Below are 21,678 nucleotides of genomic sequence, written 5' to 3'. Positions count from 1 at the left end.
AAAGACTGTTTGAATTTAGGTCAGATACAACCTGGGATAGAACAACCTTTTCTGAGATTTTTTATATGAACGGGAGATTAGAAACTGGGCTGTAGTTCTTTAAATCGTCATGGTCTAGTGTTGGTTTCTTGAGCAGAGGCTTTACAATGGCAGTTTTGAAAAATGATGGGAATTCCCCAGATGATAGAGATGTATTAATAACATCAATTAGTGAAGGCACTACTGGATCTAAATACTCAAGCATCAGTGATGCTGGAATTGGATCAAGTTCACTTAATTTTGGTGCACTCTTCATCGTGATTGTACGTACGAAATTCATAGAGACTGGTTCAAATCCTGCTATGGTTGCCGGTCAAATTCTGTATCCCAACTGTATGGTGACGACGAGTCAATTGAAATTGTGGTTTCAAGCTTATCTCTAATGGTTTGTACTTTGTCACTGAAGAAATTTGCAAACATGTCCGGAAGGTCGACTGGAGAGAAGGTAGTTGGAAGTGGTGTTGAATTGTTCCTTAACATTAGTTTGTTAGTAATCTCGAAAAGCTCTTTGCAGCTGGCACTTTCCATGATCTTTGTATTGTAGTGGGCTGATCTCGATGTATGGACTATATTTGTGACATTCTTCGTAGCGATTTCATAGCTTTGCTTATGAATAGTGAGTTTGGTGGAAAGCCAGAGCCTCTCAGCTTTACGGCGGTCTCCTTTAGCAGTGCGTAAGTTGGTCCCTAACACTGCTTTACCATAGAGAACACTTTTGAATTGATACTCTTCACTTGGTAGCTGGGGCATGTTTGTCGAGCAATGAGCGCAGACAGTTATCGAGTTGTTCTGCGGTAGGATGTACGCAAGTTGTTAATTTAGCTTGGATGTCGTGCAGCAGCAGGGAGGCAAAACAGACTCCAATTGATTTTCTCTAAATGATTAGCTGAAAATCTGACGTAAACAACAACAGAGTAAACTTTAGAAATTAATTTGGAGTCACAACCTCCCTGCTGATCCTTATTTTATTCAATAAAGGCTTCCTGAGAGGATTTACCAAGCAGAAGGCTTATTTTGTCATTTGGAAGCTTCTACATAAATTAATTATTTTAAAAAGGCTGGAGGCACAACCTCCCTGCTGCTCCTTTTTTATCAAAATATTTATCAGAAAATTATCCAAAGATTTTGTCAAGACCTATTCGATATCTTGTTCGAGGATCATGTAAATTTATTGTTATAAATCCGTGTGGTGATGATTGAGCTTGGGAAAATAAGTTTCTAAATTTTTCAACATCCATGTCTCCAAAAAACCATGTTTGGTGAATATTTCTCAGCGTGTGCGTGTCAACGTCGTTAAATACGGCTAAAATATTGCAGTTATCCCTTATTACTTTTGGAATCTGTGTATATCGCTGAGTAACATAAATAACACCTGTGTTTTTATTCCTGTCACGAGAAAATATTCTAGCTGGATTAGATTATTTGTCTAGCATCAGATCGTCGTATACAACTAAATTATTGATACTCCCGTCAAGATCATCAACTGAGGGCGCTTCATCAATATCGGTGATAAATTCAATAACGTTATCACCGTGTTCATTTAGCGACGAGGCGTTTTCGTTAAATTCTTTAAGTACTTCATAACATCGCTGGTCATCAACGGATGGTGCAACTAAATATAATTTATCCCACTTTAGCCATCTAAATAATAAATTAAGCAATAACTGAGTTTTTCCACATCCTGATGGACCTATTATTATCATTCTCATGTAATGTGGCAACGCAGCATGATGTTTAACTGGTTCATGTTTGTTTTTGTACGGAAAAATCAATTACATTCATGGTATAAATATATCATGGATTTATTGCGTGAAATATAAATCACGTACATCAACTGTTGATCTAACTACAGCTAAAACAAAAAATAGCAGATTAGCTATTACTGGCAAATGTGCTCTTTGTGGCATAAAAAAGTTTAGATTTATATTTTAAAAAACTACGGAGGTGATATCGCTGCAAAACTAGCAAAATTGCCAGAAGTTCCCTGGGCTAGATATCCCGGAGAAAAACCTCTTCCCGGATATAATTATTGTGGTCCCAGAACGAGACTCGATATCTGACTTGGCACAAACGATCAATCAAAATTAAATGAAGATCCGATAAATGCGATTGATCGAGCTTGTCTTGTTCATGATATTGTCTATCGAAGTAATGATATGCAACAAAAACATCTCGCTGATGTAAAATTAATTTGCGCGTTAAATTATATTCCTGGCAAATCTATCAGAGAAAAATTAGCAAGCTGGTTGATAAAATCAGCAAAGAAAGGTAAATTAGCTCTAGGTGCTAGTAATTAATTTTATGGAATCGGTTTATTATTCTCCGGTTGGAGTTTGGAAAGGTAAAGCAGCAGTTAATAAACTTGCTCGTGGTTATCTAAACAAGCAGTATGGCAAATTTATTTACCACCGCCAAAACGAATCCCGTTTGCGCATTTTGACGTTAGTGTCCCTAATGAAGTTCATCAAGCTGATATTATGTTTTGGCCGCACGATATTATTGGTCTAAAAACATACAAGTACATATTGACGGTAGTTGATATTGCGAGTAGATATAAAGAAGCAGAACCGCTAACAACAAAAACTGCCGTTGACATCGCAGACGCGTTTAATAAAATTTATCAACGAGGACCGTTAAGATGGCCAAATTTACTTCAGGTTGATCCTGGTAGAGAGTTTTTCGGTAGGTATCATTCTTAATGAAACAAAATAACGTTAAAATACGGCGAGGACACATTGAAATTCATCGCGATCAGGCGATTGTTAAGCGACTTAATACAACACTCGCTGAAAGATTATTCTGGTGTCAGTACGCGAGAGAATTTATTCAGGATTCAAGACCGAAATATGCGTGATGTCGCTATCACCTCCAAACTAGAACAGACAGTTGAAACAAAGGACGCTGCACATGATAGCTGGGGCTATTTTGATTGGCTGGCATGTGATGTATTAATACATCTCATGCATGTTAATGCGGACTATTTGCCAGAATGGTAGTGAGTGGGTCACCTATTGCTGTGTATACACTATGCTTAAGTAAGCACTTAAGCGACAGTTTATACACAACAAAACACAGATCCAGTTAAAGGTTTTATTTATAATTATACTGTTTGCCAAGGAGGACTATCTGCTGCTATTTATGAAACTGTTTTGTTCATTCTATCAGTGAGTGATTCAGCGGCTACTGAATGGCACAACGTGGTTGTACAGAGGTCACAGCTGGTCTCTGAAACTCCCTGACAGAATGTTATGGATAAGCCTTGAGTAAAGTTTCTTCAGCGGAAACTGAAGGAGCCCAGCGAAGACTGGGCTGTCCAATGAAGGTTGGGATGACAGCGGCAGCTGTGTGGACTTCACTCAGTGGTTTAATTTGAATACACCATATAGTGCTGACATTAGATTCTTGGGTGAATAAACAGAATGGAATGAAGTGAATGCCCAAAGAAAACATATGTGCAGCAGATGTTTCCCCCAAGAATTAATAGTTGGGAAGCCTGCAGTGTTCAATGAAGAAAAAAAATGTTTATACAACATGTGCATATCAACAATAATGGGAAACAAAGGTATACTAGCATATATCAATCTATGAATTATGACAAATGTCAAGAATGTTCTGGAGTGGTTCCATGCCTGTCTTGGAATACGGTACAGATGAACTATCTGAATTTGAGAATGGAAACGACTAAAAGTTACCACATCCAATTCCGAGAGAAGCAAGATGATCACATCCATGAAATGGATAGAAGAATTCCATAGAATGCAATAACACCTCCAGGAATAAAGAAACTGAATGCATGTATGGTTATGAAAAATATGGATATGCACAAGTGCCACACAAAAAACACTGGTATCACACGCGTGCAGAACTCCACAAATAATGGATAGGCACAGGTACCACGCAAATGACACTGGTATCACACGCGTGAAGAACTCCTAACACAATGAATGCAGAAACATAATGAACCAACTATGTAAAACTGGAGCCTCAGCAATTCCATCACATGGTACTGTAGCGACGAACTGGATCCAGAAACACACATCCAGGATGGAAAGAAAGAAAAAAAGACTGTCAATGTGAGACCTTCCATCCCTGTAGATTGAATGCAGCATGATCATGGTCACTGTGTATTACTATCCGCATCGGTTGCCATGGCCTTCTGCGCTGTCCGAATAGTACCCGTGGGTGTGTGAATGTATCTTGTGTATCTTGTGTAACAATGGGAAGACCACCGGCCCAGAACTTTGATTATATGGTCTTCCAGCCGGGCCGCTGCTGCTGAAGAAGCTGCACCTATACGGAATGAATGGCCACTATACTGGGAAGTGTCCAGTCCCATCTTACAGTAGATTCAAGATCATATGAGTGGGCCAAAAGATTACCGGATGTAATATCAGCAATAACCAACAACAGCAATATGAATGAGACCGGCCATCGCAATTACAGAAAGAATTGTACCGATAAAACGGCGTGATTTCTCAACACAGCCGGTATTAGGTAGTGTCACCGTGAGATATTTAAACAAAGATGGTGAACTTGAGGGCGGGAGAAAAAGAGCAGCTGATCCTATTTGCAGTATTACTACACATAAAATATCCTCCGTGACAAGATCTACTGGTAGACCAGCTGTTTATGTACTTGATTCAGATGCTCCTCAAAGCGGTTTTACCCGTGAAGAATTACAAATAATTGTCGCGGATACTCAATTACCTCCAAAATCACTTAACTAGCTCCACGATGACGATTACACTCAAGACAGGTTAATATAATATTTTCAGGATCATGACCGCGACGGTTATCTTTTCTGTCTGCGGTAAATTGTCTTGGATCATTTTTTTTTATATTTCCAAATTTTAATCTCGTTGATAACTCAGCAACATCGTTTATAGATGCTCCATCAATAAGTGATTCAGCCCAGGATGTTTTTTTTTTCACGTCGTGAATCAGTTAAGCGGTTTCCACGTTCGCTTTTGTGACGTGCTCCATTACTCTTTCTGCTACACAGTTTAGCTTTACTGACATTCTCATCGGAGCAAGATTTCCGATATCAGGTTTATCATTTAGTTTGTAAACACCATAAACAACCGCAGTAACAGGATAAAATCGATCGTAATATGGTTTGTCGATACCGGTTAATAACCCCGGCTTTGAGTTTTTATGCAAAATTATAGTTTTTTTTCCCACCAACAATAGGATCACGTTTATTGCCAATTATCCACACATCTGGATCATTTGTTTGCACAATAAATTTTATTCTAAAATATATTTTGCGTCGCCGAGACTTATAATGATTGTTTTTCCTCGTTCGTCATTCATCGTAAAATCATCCGAGAAAGTTTTCCAAGTGGACCATACCTGAGATGTTCCATCTTTGTAGAATTCCTCCTTGGCAGCAATAACTTCATTCAAAGTTTGCCCAACTCAGTCAAGATCAAATACTTGATTCATATTATATTTTAGACAAATATCTAATTATAAAAGGAATCAATGTAGGTGGTTGATCGTCGGTTCGCTGCCTTGTTGCAATAAATCATGCAAAGGTGAATTCTGCCGGGAAACATAGGTGTCCGTAAGGGTCATTTAGGACCGATAAGCTTCATAAAATGTTGTATTGGAGTCCGAAGAAAAACGCAGTTATGCGCAGAATGCAGCGGTAAACGCTATCGAGAGTTAAACGATATTACGAAAAAAAAAATAATGACGATGACAAAATCATCAAATGCGAAGAGGATTATCTAACTAGATTTACAAGCAAATATTGATTTAGACAAACAATAATTATTATATAAATGATATCTTCAATAGACATCAGATCGTTGAAAGCTACGAGGCATCGCGTGATGGTGTTGTCAGACATATCAAATCAAAAAAACTAGTTGGTAATATTACAAATTCCGGTTACCTCAGATTTAATACCGGAGATAGTAAACATTATTTAAATCAGCATTTCGTGTACGAGTGTTATTTTGGCATAATCGAAGATAATCTTGTAATTGATCATGTTGACCGAAAAAACTCAACAATAAATTACTAAACCTCCAAGCAGTTGCTCAGAGTGAGAATTTATCACGAGGAAAAACCGACCGTCATAATAAAAGCGCCAAGACGGTTAAATCAGTAAATATGGAGACCGGCAAAGAGATGATATTTCAGTCGATGAACGCTGCTGGTAATATTTTAGTGTTCACTCTTCTTCAGTATACAGAATTGCAGAAAAAAAAATCAAATCAACTTTTTCATCTAAGTTTGGGAACTTGATCTCGTTTTGTTATATTCCTCTGATACTTGATGATGATAACTAAAATCAGTCTTATTTCAGTAATTAATCAAAATTATATTTTTTTACCTTTAGATATTTTGCTTTTAAATAAATGATATTCATTATATGAACAACAATAATATCAACGACGTAATTGATGCAGTTGAAAAACTAAAAATACCAGGAATAAAATTATCAGATGAACTAATTCCTGAAAAAAATAATTCCCGACATCGAGACAATATTACAAAATAAATACGACGGTAGATATACTTTATCGTCCGAATAGAGGTTAATAAAAATAATTTAGGTGCGGTTAATAGATTGCTGGCTACCGTATATGAATCACAAATAGAAACAATTGTTGATTTTTCTCGTGCCATCGAAAAAATTAGATCGGAGTTATCCAGGGGGTATGGTTCAGCAAGAACAGTCAGTGTACGTGTAAGACAACTAAAACAAACTGATGGACTGCGAAGAAAAATCAACAGCAGTCTAAAATTATTTATTTATTTACTGAAATTATTTTTTTTAACTGAATCATTTATTTTGCTGAATTATTTATTTGCTGAAATTATTTATTTACTGAATTATTTATTTTACTGAATTATTTATTTTACTGAAATTATTTATTTTACTGAAATTAGTTTTTTAACAGAATTATTTATTTATTTTACTGAATTATCTATTTACTGAATTATTTATTTTTTACTGAAATTATTTATTTACTCAAATTATTTATTTATTTTACTGAATTTCTTTTTTACTGAATTATTTATTATTTTATTGAATTATATATTTATTTTACTGAATTATTTATTTTTTAACTAAAATTTCAGGCAATTACCCCATCAGAAAAAAACAAAATTTAACGATTTTATGATTTTGAGTACCTAATTACTAGTCTGAATTAATAAATCAGCAAAATGGCTGATTTTGAGTACCAATTACCCCCTCAAAATTACAAAATTCAGTAAAAAAACAAAAAAATAAATAATTTCAGTAAATAAAATAAATAACATTCTGTTATTATGTAAAAATAAATTATTCTGCAGAATAATACAAATTTTGTTATTTTGAGTACCAATTACCCCATCAAAAAAACAAAATTTAACGATTTTATAATTTTGAGTACCTGATTGCTAGTCAGAATTAATAAATCAGCAATTTTGTTTAATTTTGATTACCAAATAGCCTACATAAACCATTAAATCGGGTATTTTACAGTAAAAAAGCTAATTATTTATTATTTTTGTAGTTTTTGCTAATTTTTCCAGGTTTTTATTTATTTATTTTTTTGTCTGTTTTTTTCTCCGTTAGGTTTAAGATTTTATAGGTAAATTAATACTTAATGTTTCGCCACGTGTATCTAATAAATTTCCACCCTGATCTGTTTGTTTTGAGCTCGTCCTTGATAATTAACGATTATAACGTCGTAGTTAACAGGATTGATCGGTTCCTGCAAAATTAAAAACCCCGATGGTTCTTTCGGAGAGAATGAGTAAAGAATAAAATCCTGATTAGCTTGATTTGATAATACCGTGTTTGCGCTGTAGCTACCTTCGACGATATCGCACGTTAAATTTACCGCTACTACGGCTGTAATATTCACTGTTTCTGGTGAAATTTGTCTGCCTGTTCCATCTGGTTATTATTGTGTCTAAGGATACTTGCTGGTGGAAGCGATTTTACCCATGCGGCGTGCATCCTGGAGAAATATTCATCAATGACGTCGTTGGTTGATTTTCTTAATTCAGGTACGGTATGGAGGGGAAATTTATATTCTGGTAGCGTCGCTTCTTTCACCGAGTACTCTTCTAAGAATGTTGATTTATTTCTAGGAACATCATTAACTACTGACCGAATCAATCTCTGGTTAAAATATTCCATATCGGATGCAAGCTGATTTAATATTTCTACGCACTTGATAATCTCGTTACACGAACTTGATATACTAAAGACCCAATCTTGAAAATACTGCCGTAGTAGCTGTAGTTGCTGTTGGTGTTCTCGATCAATTTCTCTAAAATATTCGATAATAAAATTCATTATAATAATTGTACGTTTCCTTTCCCCTGATCTTAAAACTTCATCGCAATAAAACTTCCACGACTTACCACTTTTATCACCGCCGAGAGATATCCCCAAATAACCAAAATAATCACTTGAGATTAAACTTTTTATCTCGAGCAAACGTTCTATTGATATATTAACATCATGATATGTTTGCCTGTCTCTAGTATAATCGGATTTGTTAGGTTCTGGCGGCGCTGGTGGTGATGGAGGTTGAATTTCAGGCCATCCTAGAATGGTTCTGATCCATGATTGATAAATATCTACGGAATCCGTCGGTGAGGTTATCTCGATGATGGAGGATAATGTTGGTTCGTGAGCTGATATTTTTATGCCGGATTCTTCTCCGGTAATGTCTTTTTATTTATTCTAAGTAATATTTTACTGTTAATTTCTTATGTCTGATAACTACCTGTTGGTAATCCAAAGACATTCTACTCGGTGTTCCGTCTGGTTTGTTTTTGTTCGCGAACACAATTGAATTGTTTGACATTAACGAGCCAATTGATTTTGATCTAATATTAGGCCAGCTGTTATATACTCGTAATTGTGTATGCGTAATTTCGTTTACTGGAACCGCTATCGGAAAATTGATTCTAAATTCTGGCCTAGTTGAGCTTGAAGAGATCATTGTTGTTTTGTACGTGACTATCTGCAGGAGAAACTCGGTCATTATTGTTATTTATATCTTTAATACCAGCGGAATTGTACACTGTGATCATCTCTAAAAACTCAATATCGGATATAATTCCATCATTGAGGCTCCTGGATAACAACAAAGATAATTTTGAATAAGCAATTTATGCTGTGTGTAATTTTATTGCGTAATCAGATTATTTTTCTACCGTGCAGGTACATATTTTTTTTTATATTATATTAAAAACACCAGCAATTGTCGTTGTTGCTGAAATACAGATAGTGACAGCTACCGAGCTAACATTGTTACCGCGGACAATATAACACCTGCAGCAACAACAACCGCGGATACCGAGTAGACAAGTACATCAGCGATAACTAGTCGTCGCTGATATTTTTTCATCTTAGTCGTGTACACGTCAATGATATCCTTTAATTTAGTTTGCCACTCACGTGCTTGATTATACCTATACTTTGATGCACTGTCACGGGCGGTCATTATATTTTTTCTCTGATTCAAATGATTTAAATTATGTTTTAGCAATAAATTCTAGCGTGTACAAATAAGATGCTCTAGATAAATCATCGTCGGTTTGCTGTAATGTGAATATGTTTTCGACATCTTTATGTAAATTCGACAGTTACCGGATAAAAAGACTCACTAGTCACAACTGCTGTGGTTATTTTAAATTCTGCAGAACTAATCACGGATAATCTGTATACGCCTGTGATTGTTGAAGTGCATTTTATGGTATTATCTGTTTTTATCCATGTTGCAGATCCAGATGATACTACATGAACTATACTAGTAATACCAGAGGTTAATTTGGTTAAACTTTCCGTGGAGATCTTAATTGGATTAATATCTTCAACAGCTTTTTTAATCGTATTAATATTGTTTCTGATTTCTGCAAGTTTTGTGCCAGCTTGAGGCGGATCTCCAAAGAATTCTTCAGAGACTCTGTTTAATCTTGAAAAATTTCTTCGGACGTTTGTAAACGCGGTTATGTGAACATCATACTCAGCACGCAACGTAGCTAACTTAACATCTACGTCATCGGCATACGTTTTTGTTGCGGCGTCTTTTGCCGTTGTTGGGTTTCCAAGCGCAGATATTTTATTATTGTTCATGTTAAGTTCTCCTGACATTGTATCGTCCGAGATTTTTACGAGACCAGATACTGATTTATTAATTTTTTCGCTGATAGCCGCAAATGATATTTTTGAGTCTTTAATTGTACCATCATTGGTAAAAACCGGAATATTATCTTCGACTGCATCTAAAACCCGTCGAATTATATCATTCCACGAGATATCACTTGTTATTAATTTACCCAGTTTGTCCTGAAATATAACAACTTCGTCACGATCGACACCAGCTAGACTAATAATACTAAATAATTCATCTCCTGCTGCGTATTTTGACAGATCAGTATCTGTTACTTTTTTCTGTAATCGTGGTGAAAGGGATCTTCAGTAAATATCAACCATTATTTATCAGTGATTCATTTAATTTATCAGACGTGTACTCGTGAACAACTTTATAGTATGGCTTAACTGATGCTGATGTTGCATCAAGGACATTAATTGCTTCAATACCACATACTGGAGGATCGGTTAGTGTCTGTGTTGGTAATGTCGAATACCAAACTGGGATGTTTAATTGTTTTGCATAATTAAGTGGTGGTGCTAACCCGTACGAGTCAAAATAAACAGTTTCACGTGGATTAATCGCGTAAGCAACCATGTGTGTTCCTGAACCGTCACTGTTTTCATGATTTATTATACCTGTTTCTTCACTGTTTGGTTGTTCCAGTAGTTGATTTATTTTTAGCTTTTAGCGGCGTTGTTTAAATCAAAATTTGACATCGGCGAGAGATTTTGTTTTTAAAACGTTTTTGGTGCCACGATGGCGGGGTTCCCGGTAGTCGAAGGCCTTTTCCGTACCAAGATGGAGGTGTTTCTAGTAATCTTAGGCCGCGTCCTTTTTAACCGCATTTTCCTCCTGTTATTTTTTCTGCTACCTTACTATCAGCGTATCCAGCAGCACCTAATGCAGCTGAGTTTCCTATTATTGGGGCAACAGTAGCTATTTTTGCAATTAATGCTGGTAATAAACCTAAAAGCGGGATAAAACCACCTGTTTTGATCATATCTTTGAGCGCGCCAGAAGAAAGATCGATTCGAACCCCAGTATTTGCTGATTTAGCTTTATTGAGATGTTTTGACTGTGTTCTGGTCAGCGATAACTTATTTGGACCACCTTGAGAAAGGTTAGTTTTAACCCGTGAAGTTTCGTTGAGTTTGATTGAAGTTATTTTACCTGATCTGCAGTCAGAGTTACATTTACGTGTGTGTACGGCATTATAATTAACATGATTGATCTAATTGTCTACATATTTTCTACTGGTGCATCAATGACTCTCATTCGTCCGCCAGTACCCTCAAGTAACGTTGTTCTCTCATTACGTATAGCAGCAATTACTCTGTAATTGACACCAGCTGGGATTACGCTGGCTCTAAAATTTAAATCAACAACAGATTGTTTAACTAAATCAAGATATTCTAGCGAAAAATAATAAATCGGAAACAATGATGAAAAATCTAACTGCGATATTTGTAAACCAGTATCAATATTTTGATCGCGTCCCATAAATGACATTAGACGATGATATACACGTGCTACCTGATTATCATCAACATTTAATAATATATCCTCGGATGGTTCCTGATGCCCGTTTATTCTTAAAGATACTCCGATGACACCTAATTTGTCAAACACCATATGATTTCGATCTTGAAGATGTAATCGTGTAGTATCCTGAAAAGCAATAAAAATATGTCGAGGTGCAGAAACACCCTGTTGTGATGATATATGCCAGTTAAATAAACCATCAACAGGATTTTGATTAATATCAGTATTTGTTGTTAACCACGATAATACTGATTTACCACCTTGATCCATAAAGGAAAGTAACCGCTGTTCTTCAGCGAGCGATGGAGACATTACCGGCATCCACAGTGATAATTTAGATAATACTACCCGACCGTCAGCAGCACCAGTTTCTCTCCAGATCGCATCATTACTGTTTTCTTTTCGCTGAAGAACAGTAGTGTGTTTAACTCCAAAAATAACTTTTCTGACATTTCTGCAGAAACCAAATATGTGAGATAATTGCGCATGAAAATTTTCTGCGATTAGTTTAAACATTAATTTACGTGTGACAAATCCTAGGTTGTAATTAGGATTGGGACTGTGTGGTATCAAATAATCACGAGGTGGTCTGTCAACTCCTCCAGGTGGTTGTGGATCAGTTGAAGTAGCACGCGTCACTTGTATGTAATTAAACAGGTTATTATCGGGATTATCGGAATTATCTTTGATAAACATTATTGTCGGGACCAGCTGATCTGGTATAATCATCTGAATATCTCGCTAGGCCTATAATTGTTGTAGCAAAATCAACATCATTATTAATTGCCTAGATCTCTTTTCCATCAACCATATATAGCCTTGCTAAATAGCGCCATTATACCATTATTGACAAATCCATCTTTAGCGCCAGCTGCATATGCTGTACCAGCAACATCATTTGTCACAATTTCACCTACAACCTCGATAAATGCCTCTGAGGGTAAATAATGTCTGATTGTGTAATGAACACGTAATTCAGTTCTTCCCTGTTGATTTGATAATACTGTATCATACGAGTAATATTGATAATCGCGTACTGAATCATCTTTAAGTACTTGTGTATCCATGTCAAAAGCTGGGTCAGATACTCGCTTGAACATACTTATAAATTTTATTATCTTCTAAAACGAAGATCACTTCCTGATATCAGACTCGTATTTATTTGTTTTTGATTCATTATTGCTGCTAGTTTTTTATTTGCTGCATCATTTATTGTTTTGCTGACATCAGCGGACATTATATCGGTACTTGCTAGTTTTACTGGTTGTTGTTTCGTCTGCGTATTAAATTTGCTATTCTGTCTTTGACGGCATTAAACGCTTTACTGGCAATATTACCGATAACAGCAGTCGCTTTATCACAAACAAAATCCATCGCTTTTATTGATAATTGTTTTGCAATAGGTGCTGCTTTGGTGATCATTCTAGTGATAAAGCCTGTTATATCATCACCAATCCCACTCCCATGAGCAATTTAATATACAGGCAACCGCGAGTTTATTACATGAACAGGTGCGGGTCTACGATGATTCTTGTGCATGATCATCTTATTTCTCGTTTCCCCCAAGAAGAAATTTTAATCCTGATACGTCATTAATGATACTATCAGGACAAATGATATTATTTCCTAAACCACTACAGGTAGCACCTGGTTCGTCTTCAGGTAAATATAATTCTTTTCTTCTGGTTTCTTCTGATTCCAAGTCCTCTCTTTCTCGCTGTTTTCTCGTTTTTTCAGTTGTTTTAAGTTTTGACAATAATTTTTGACTGGGTGAGGAATGTTGTTGCCGCTCTGGCGAAGAAAGTTGTATTTGTCCGTATTGTATTTGTTCACGATATTCATTTATTGCGTCAACAAATTCTGTATATCTAGGATTTTCATCTCTAGCTTGACTAGTATATGCGAAAAACCCACTTGTACCATTTCTTGCGGCTTATAGACTTATTAACATACTCAGGTTTTAAAACCCGTTTTCGCTGATCATGACTTCTCTCGTATAGAATGAATACTGTACTGGTAAATTTATCATTTACGTCAACTCTGATTCCGCGCTCAATCTCACCCTTTGATGCAAGATCTTCATCAGCTGTTTCCTCAGCCACAGGTTGAGCAGCAGCTATTTCGCCGGAAGATCCCGTAAAATCTTTTTCGTCTGTTTGGTTCTTTTAGCTATCTTTTCAGTCTGTTCTGCAGTTTGTTTCAACAACGGAAGGATACCTTTTATTTCTCCTCGGCATCTTCAATATCTCAGAATACAACTCTTTATGTGGCTGTAGTTATTAGCATAAATAATAATTATGTCGATTCTTCAAAACCTTTTTTCGCATCATCGGCAGATCATATTTTTTGTTTAACAGATTCTCTAACAGGAAAATAACTTTTTATTGATTCTAATCGCGTCTGTGCTAATCTAACAGAATGTGCTTCCTCAATATCTGTCATTATTATTACTAATTAGTTTTAATTTATCGAATAGGTCTTGATAAAATCTTTGGATAATTTTCTGATAACTATTTTGATAAAAAAGGAGCAGCAGGGAGGTTGTGCCTCCAGTCTGTTTAAAATAATGAATTTATGTAGAAGCTTCCAAGCGGCAAAATAAGCTCTCTGTTTGGTAAATCCTCTCAGGAAGCCTTTATGTAATAATTTTGAACAATTTCATTTAAAGTCTGTTCAGCCTCCCTGCTGTCTGTGACTATAACTTATTTAAAATAATTAATTTATGTAGAAGCTTCCAAATGACAAAATAAGCTCTCTGCTTGGTAAATTCTCTCAGGAAGCTTTTATTGAATAAAATAAGGATGAGCAGGCTGGTTGTGACTCCAAATTAATTTATAAATATTACTGTATTGTTGTTTACGTCAGATTTTAAGCAAATCAATTAGAGAAAATCAACTAGAGTCTGTTCAGCCTGCCTGCTGCTGTCCAGCTTTAGTTAGACTCTATTTATCATACATAGTTTCTTAGCAGCAGATAGAAGTGGATGATTAGGCACTGATACGTAAAGATGGCATATAATGCAGAGGTGATCTGATGCAAGGTCATGGGGTACCAGGGAGGACCAGATAATGTTATCATCAGGTCTATGAAGAATCCAGTCTAAGGTTGAAATATTCAAGAATAATCAGGTTGGCACCTATCGAATTTCTATTGTCCAGGAGATTCGGAAACTGATCCAAAAAAAGAGAGTCAGCCAGCTTGTTTCTTTGCCCCTAGAGAAGTGCGGTATAGGCAAGTACACCTACAAGACACACACACACACACACACACACACACACACATATATATATGTATATATATGTGTATATATATATATGTATATATATATGTATATATATGTGTATATATATATATAAATGTATATATATATATATATATATATATATATATATATATATATATATATATATATATATATATATATATATATGTATATGTATATATATGTATATATATAGATATGTATGTATATATATACATATATATATACATATATATCTATATATATATATATATATAGTCATAACGAGCACGAAAATAGAAGACGTGCACAACATCATACAAACAAAAACTTATCTTATAATTTTAGTATTTAAAATTTGTCTGTGTCTTACATCATTGATTATCACAACACATGAACGTTTGTCATATTTATCTCTCGTAACTGAAACCTTTTCTAATGATCTTAGAGTTTCAAGTTGTTCATTATATCTCCATTAATATTACCTCATTTGTGCATGCATTGTACATTTTCATTTGTACATCATTTGTACATAGTTTTTACATCATTCTTTGTACCTCTATTGAACATCAATTGTACATCATTATTTGTAACTCCTTTGTACATTCTTTATACATCATTATTTGTACCTCTATTGTACATTAATTATACAACATTATTTGTAATTCATTTGTGCATTATTTATCCATCATTATTTGTAACTTCTTTATACTTTATTTACAAATCATTATTTTTCACTACTTTTTACATAAATTGTTCATCATTATTTGTTCCTCCTTTAAACATTTTTATGCATCATCATTTGTAACTCTTTTCTACATATCTTTAACATTATTATTTCTACCTCCTTTGTTTATTAATTGTATAGCATTATTTGTACTCCTGTGTGCATTATTTATGTCTCATTGTAACTCCTTTGTACATTCTTTATACATCATTATTTGTACCTCCTTTGTACATTAATTCTACATCATTTTTTGGAACTCCTTTGTACATTATTTATGAATCATTATTTTTAATTCCTTTGCACAGTATGTATATAGTTGTTTATTTAAATTCTTTATACGTAAATTATACATCATTCTTTGTATCTCATTTGTGTATTATTTTTACATCATTATTTGTATCTCCTTTCTATATAAATTGTATAGTAACATTTGTATTTCCTTTGTACATTAATTGTACATCATTATTTGTAACTCATTTGTACATTATTTCTACATCATTATGTTTAGCTCCTTTGTACATTATTTGCATGTCATCATTTGAAACTCCTTTGTGCATTATGTATACATCACTGTTAGTACCGCCGTTGTTCATTATTTCTACTTCATTATTTGTAACGCCTTTGTGCATCATTTATACATCATTATGTGTAACGTCTTTATGCATTACATTACATCATTATTTGTACATCCTTGGTACATTATTTATACATCATTATTTGTACCTCCTTTGTACATTATTTTTACATCATTATTTGTAACTCCTTTGTGCATTATTTATATATCATTGTTAGTACCTCCTATATACTTTATTTATACATAATTATTTGTACCTAATGTGTACATTATTTATACATTAACCGTTTGTAACTCCTTTATACATACTTTACACATAATCATTTGTACCTCAGTTGGACATTAATTCTACGTCGTTGTTAATACAGCATTTGTACATTAATTGCACATCATTATTTGTAACAACTTTTTGCATTATTTATATATGCTTATTTTTACCTCCTTTATACATTATCTATACATGATTGTACCTCCTTTGTACAAAAGTTATGCATAATCATTTGTACCACATGTGTACATTAATTCTACATCATTTTAATACCTCCTTTGTACTTTAATTGTACATCTTATTTGTATATGTTTTGCACATTATGTATACATCATCATTTGTAACTTTAATTATTTATTCATCATTGTTAGGACCTCCTTTGTACGTTATTTATACATCATAATTTGTAAATTATTTATACATAAATTGTACATCATTATTTGTGCCCCTTTGTACATGAATTGTACATCATTATTTGTAACACCTTTGTATATTTGTATACACCATCATTTATACTTCCGTTGTGCATTATTTATATGATATTTTTGTAAATCATTTGTACATAAATTGCATATCATTATAAATGGTACATCAATTTTTGCACCTCCTTCGGACATTATTTATTCATCATTCGTTATACCTCCTTTGTATATAAATTGTACATCATCATTTGTACCTCCTTTGTACATTATGTATATGTAATGAATTGTACCTTCTTTGTACATTATTTTTGCATCATTTTACCTCCTTTATACATTATTTATATATTATAATTTGTAAGTCCTTTGAACACAAAGTCTATATCAATATTTGTATCTCGTTGGTACATACATTGCACATCATTTTTGGCACCTCCTGCGTTCATTATTTATTGATCATTCTTTGTATCTCCTTTGTACATATATTGTGCATGATCACTTGTACCTACTTTGTACATTATTTGACCATCATCATTTTTAGCTGCTTTGTTCATTATTTATACGTCATCATTTGTACCTAATATGTACATTCTTTGTACCTCATTTGCAACTGATTTGCAATTTAATCGTTATTTGTATCTCCAAGATGCAAATTAACTTAATTAAAACAGTACACGAGGACACGATGGGCTTCATGTTGGTCATCTAGGTTACATATATAACAGATCGCTATTTTACAAAAAATGCTGTAGAAACAAAAATGTGTACGTCACTGTCTCTCAAAACCTGTGTTCATTTTAGCCTCTTTGTGATAGTCTGACAAAATTATTTCCAATGATAATTAATTGTCAGTCTAGTACTCAAAATATCTGAATCATGGTGATGTAATGTATATTTGACCTCATTGCTATTTGATTTGATTTAATTATTTGTTTGTTGGGAAAATATTCAGACTTTTTCATTCTCCTATACTCACAGCTGAAACTAAAACTCTATTTTCGTAAATCACGCATTACAACGTTTCCACATTTAAAAACTAAAACAGTTTTAAAATTGATTTGATAATTAACGCACAAGAGGCAAATGTCAGTTTGACACATTCCTTTGTCTTTTCTCATCCAGCACGTATGTGCATGGATTTAGAGCGGTAATTGTGATGTAAGTGTAATCTCAAACCAGGGGTTATGTCCTTTGTCGTAGGAATGGACCACTGTGTTAAGTCCCTTTGGGTAGGAATGGACAACGGTGGTTAAGCCTCTTGGGGTAGGAATGGACCACGTGGCAAATATTAGTTTGTTTGTTTTTTGCCAGTATTTGCATATCTGTTTATGTGGTAGGGATCTCGATAATTTCCCAAACTTAACCCAGGGTTTATAATTTAAAGGGGTGGGTACCACGCCGAGGGATCCGAATCTTAGAAAGTCACACCTTGTGTTAGTGTTTGCAGATATTGATTCCTGGACATGTAGAAAACAACACAACACAAGTCAGTTGTTAATAAAAGTATAAAATTATCCGGTACACCCATACTTCCATTATCTAGGTCCCCTTTCAAATTCGAAAGTGTGGTCACAATCCACACAATTAAAGCTATGCATCATAACATCACGTGAGTATGAAAGGAACATTATTACATTCAACATAGACTATGCATCAAGACAATTAAGATCACGTGGGAATCAACTAAAATAAATAGATTGCATGAAATACAAATTAATATATTGTATGTGGACTATGCAATACAACAATTAAGATCATGGTTGCATCAAACTAAAAATGAAAAATTACATCTATAATGCATCAGAATATTTCAGATCACGTGGGTATTGAATGAAAATGAATAAGTGGAATAAAAATTAATAAAGTTTTCATCAATTATGCACCAAAATAAAATTGGAAAACTTCACCTGCTGTGCATTAGAACAATTGAGATCAAGACGGTATATATTGCAAATTAATAAATTGTACTTCCATTATATATACAAATAATTAAGACCATTTGTGTACGAAAAGAAAATGGATAAAATTCAAACTTTCTATAGAGCCTACGTCTTTAACATTGCCGACGGACTCCGATTTTCAGCCATTTTATTTACCTGTAGAAAAGTCGGATAGAAACTGATGGCAACTGATCTCGAGGCGGACACGACACTAGTATTATCGCGAGCTATTGACTATATTATTATTCAAAATATCGTTCGAGGTGGTATCATGACATACCCTTCTTAGTCTCGATGTACTTCACTACGACAAGATGTGGCTCCAATAATGACAGAATTAGCGTAGAAGAACCATGACCATTCCATGAATTTAAAAGTAGCAGAAGAATGTTAACACGTTATGATATTGCAAATAAGCAAATTCTCATAAACCATTGACTAATTTGATCAATCACTGTTTTTTATGTCAAATGTCATTTCAATATAGATAACGGTGACTGGATTTGAAGAAAATATCATCATATTTAGCGATGGTTTAATTATTTCAATTGGTATGTATCGTAAACTAATGATTCGGTATTGGAGTTTGTAGTGAATTTGATACTAGCATACTAACATCATATCACTAATCTATGCTAGTTCTTGCTTACTTGAAGTCATGCATCTCTATAAGACTACAGTTTTCATATCTAAGCAAGAATTTCTCCGTGTCCTTGAAAAATCTATATTTAAGAGGTTTATGTTTCCCCAACAACAGCGTCCTGATGAATTGCCGTCTGCTGACATCTTCTTAATGTTGCCTGAGTTTGATTCACATAGGTAAATGTTACCTTCACTACGAGACGCAACAGCGGACACAAGTTGGTCCAATCGGAACTTTATCGTTGAAATTTAATGTCATATCTCCAGAATTAAAATCTAACTTGTCGTATCAAAACTGCTTGTCCTTAAAGTTCCATTTTGTAGGTCGAGATTTTAGATTGTATCTGTTTAATTAAACAGTAGTGTTGAACGTTTTCTTTTCCATCTCGAGGTTTTAGATTGTGTCGTTTGAATTACACGACGGTACCTGAAATGTTAATGCCATATGTCGAGAGTTTCAATTTAACATGTGGAATCAAATTGATTGTGCTGAAAGTTCCATTTCGTAAGTTGAGGTTTTAGATTATATTGTCGAATTACACAGCGTTAATGAGACATTTTATTGTGCTTGTCAGAATTGCCATTGTTATATGGTGCAATGATTTGTTGGTGTTAAAAGTAACGTTATACATTGTCGACTTTAACAATTCAAAATATTATCGACTATTAAGTAACATCATTCGTGTATTAAATTATGAGACGCCATTACATTTCATGGATTTACAGTTTGAAAGTTAACATTCACAGGTCTTGAATAACTATGAATTGATATGCTAGATTTTTCTCTCGTGAAGGACGCACGGTGCTAATTCAGTTCCAATAGTAAACCTATGCACACAACATGATATTAAAAATTCAATAACTTGAAATTCCATTAATAAAACAATGTCCATATTTTCGGTTACAACTAGGATAAGCTCTCAAAAGATTATTTTACCTACAACATAACTGACAGTATTAACCAATCCTGGTTAGCTAACCTATATATACTCTATTTTATGTTCATCCATTTCCCGGCTGGTTCCCATTTTTCCATAGCATTGGTGCCCTGCGTCCTATATTCACCCTTGTATTTCTTGACAGTCCCAGGAACAGTAATTCAATACACAAGTAAGCAATGTGCATAATGCTCTTTAATAAGAATCATCTTTATCATATCAACATGTATCGCTCTTCAATTTAATTCTGAAATATATTACCATTCTTGTCATATTATGTAATTAATCAGTAAAAGGTCAAGGTAATCATCTATATGTACATGTATTATTAAAGAAACAGATATTTAAGTGACAAAAATTACCTAACCTTCCCCCAGAAACTATATAATTTAAAACTAAAGTAAAGTAGACAAAACTCCATTAAAATGCAAAATATGAACTTTCAAAACATTCACGGAAAGAAATTAGAGGAATGCAAAATTATGACAGGTCTTCACCACTAAGCATGGTGGAAATGTGCTCAGTGATCATATCTGAAACATTATGTTGCAAAACACAACTATGAAATATCATTTTGCTTACTGTAATTTCTGTATAAATGGTAAATTGTATAAATGTTATATATGGATCGCTTAGATATAAACCAAAGTGCCAAACACTCCACCTAACATAGTCAAAATCTACCCAATGTTTCACATCCTCCCTTCTTAGCAACAGTTGATATATCTGAATATGCATTTAATATCCTACATAAAGTCACTCTGTGGTTTACAAAATGAATTAATTTAGCTTGCTTTCTACAAATATAACCATATGATTGCATTTATAGTAAAGTAAATTGCACTTGCATATGAGGAGTCACTCTCTATTGTTGTGGCTGTCTATAGAACTCACGGTACAAATTCATTTCCCATAATAAACCTATGCAAACACCATGATATTAAAAATTAAATAAGTTAACATTTTTAGAGTGCTCATGATCAAACCTATCTTTATTGGTAGTAATTAAACCTTGATGTCAGCTTCTGTGTAGAAGAATGGATATGAGACGCAGCATTTTCTGGACCTGCATGTGTTGGAAACACGTGCTTTCAATTCCACACCAAAGAGTCCGGTGCTAATTATAGTAATGAGTGTTCCAAACTCAAGACTGTCATGAGAATGAAATTACATCAATAAAGCAATGTCTCTTAAACAAATTTCCCTTACAGTTAGGATAAGCTCTGATAT

This window comes from Sinohyriopsis cumingii, chromosome 19 (genome assembly GCF_028554795.1).
Source record: "Sinohyriopsis cumingii isolate HCF-2022 chromosome 19, ASM2855479v2, whole genome shotgun sequence".
Lineage (NCBI taxonomy): Eukaryota > Metazoa > Mollusca > Bivalvia > Unionida > Unionidae > Sinohyriopsis > Sinohyriopsis cumingii.
Note: the sequence above shows the minus strand (reverse complement) of the source record.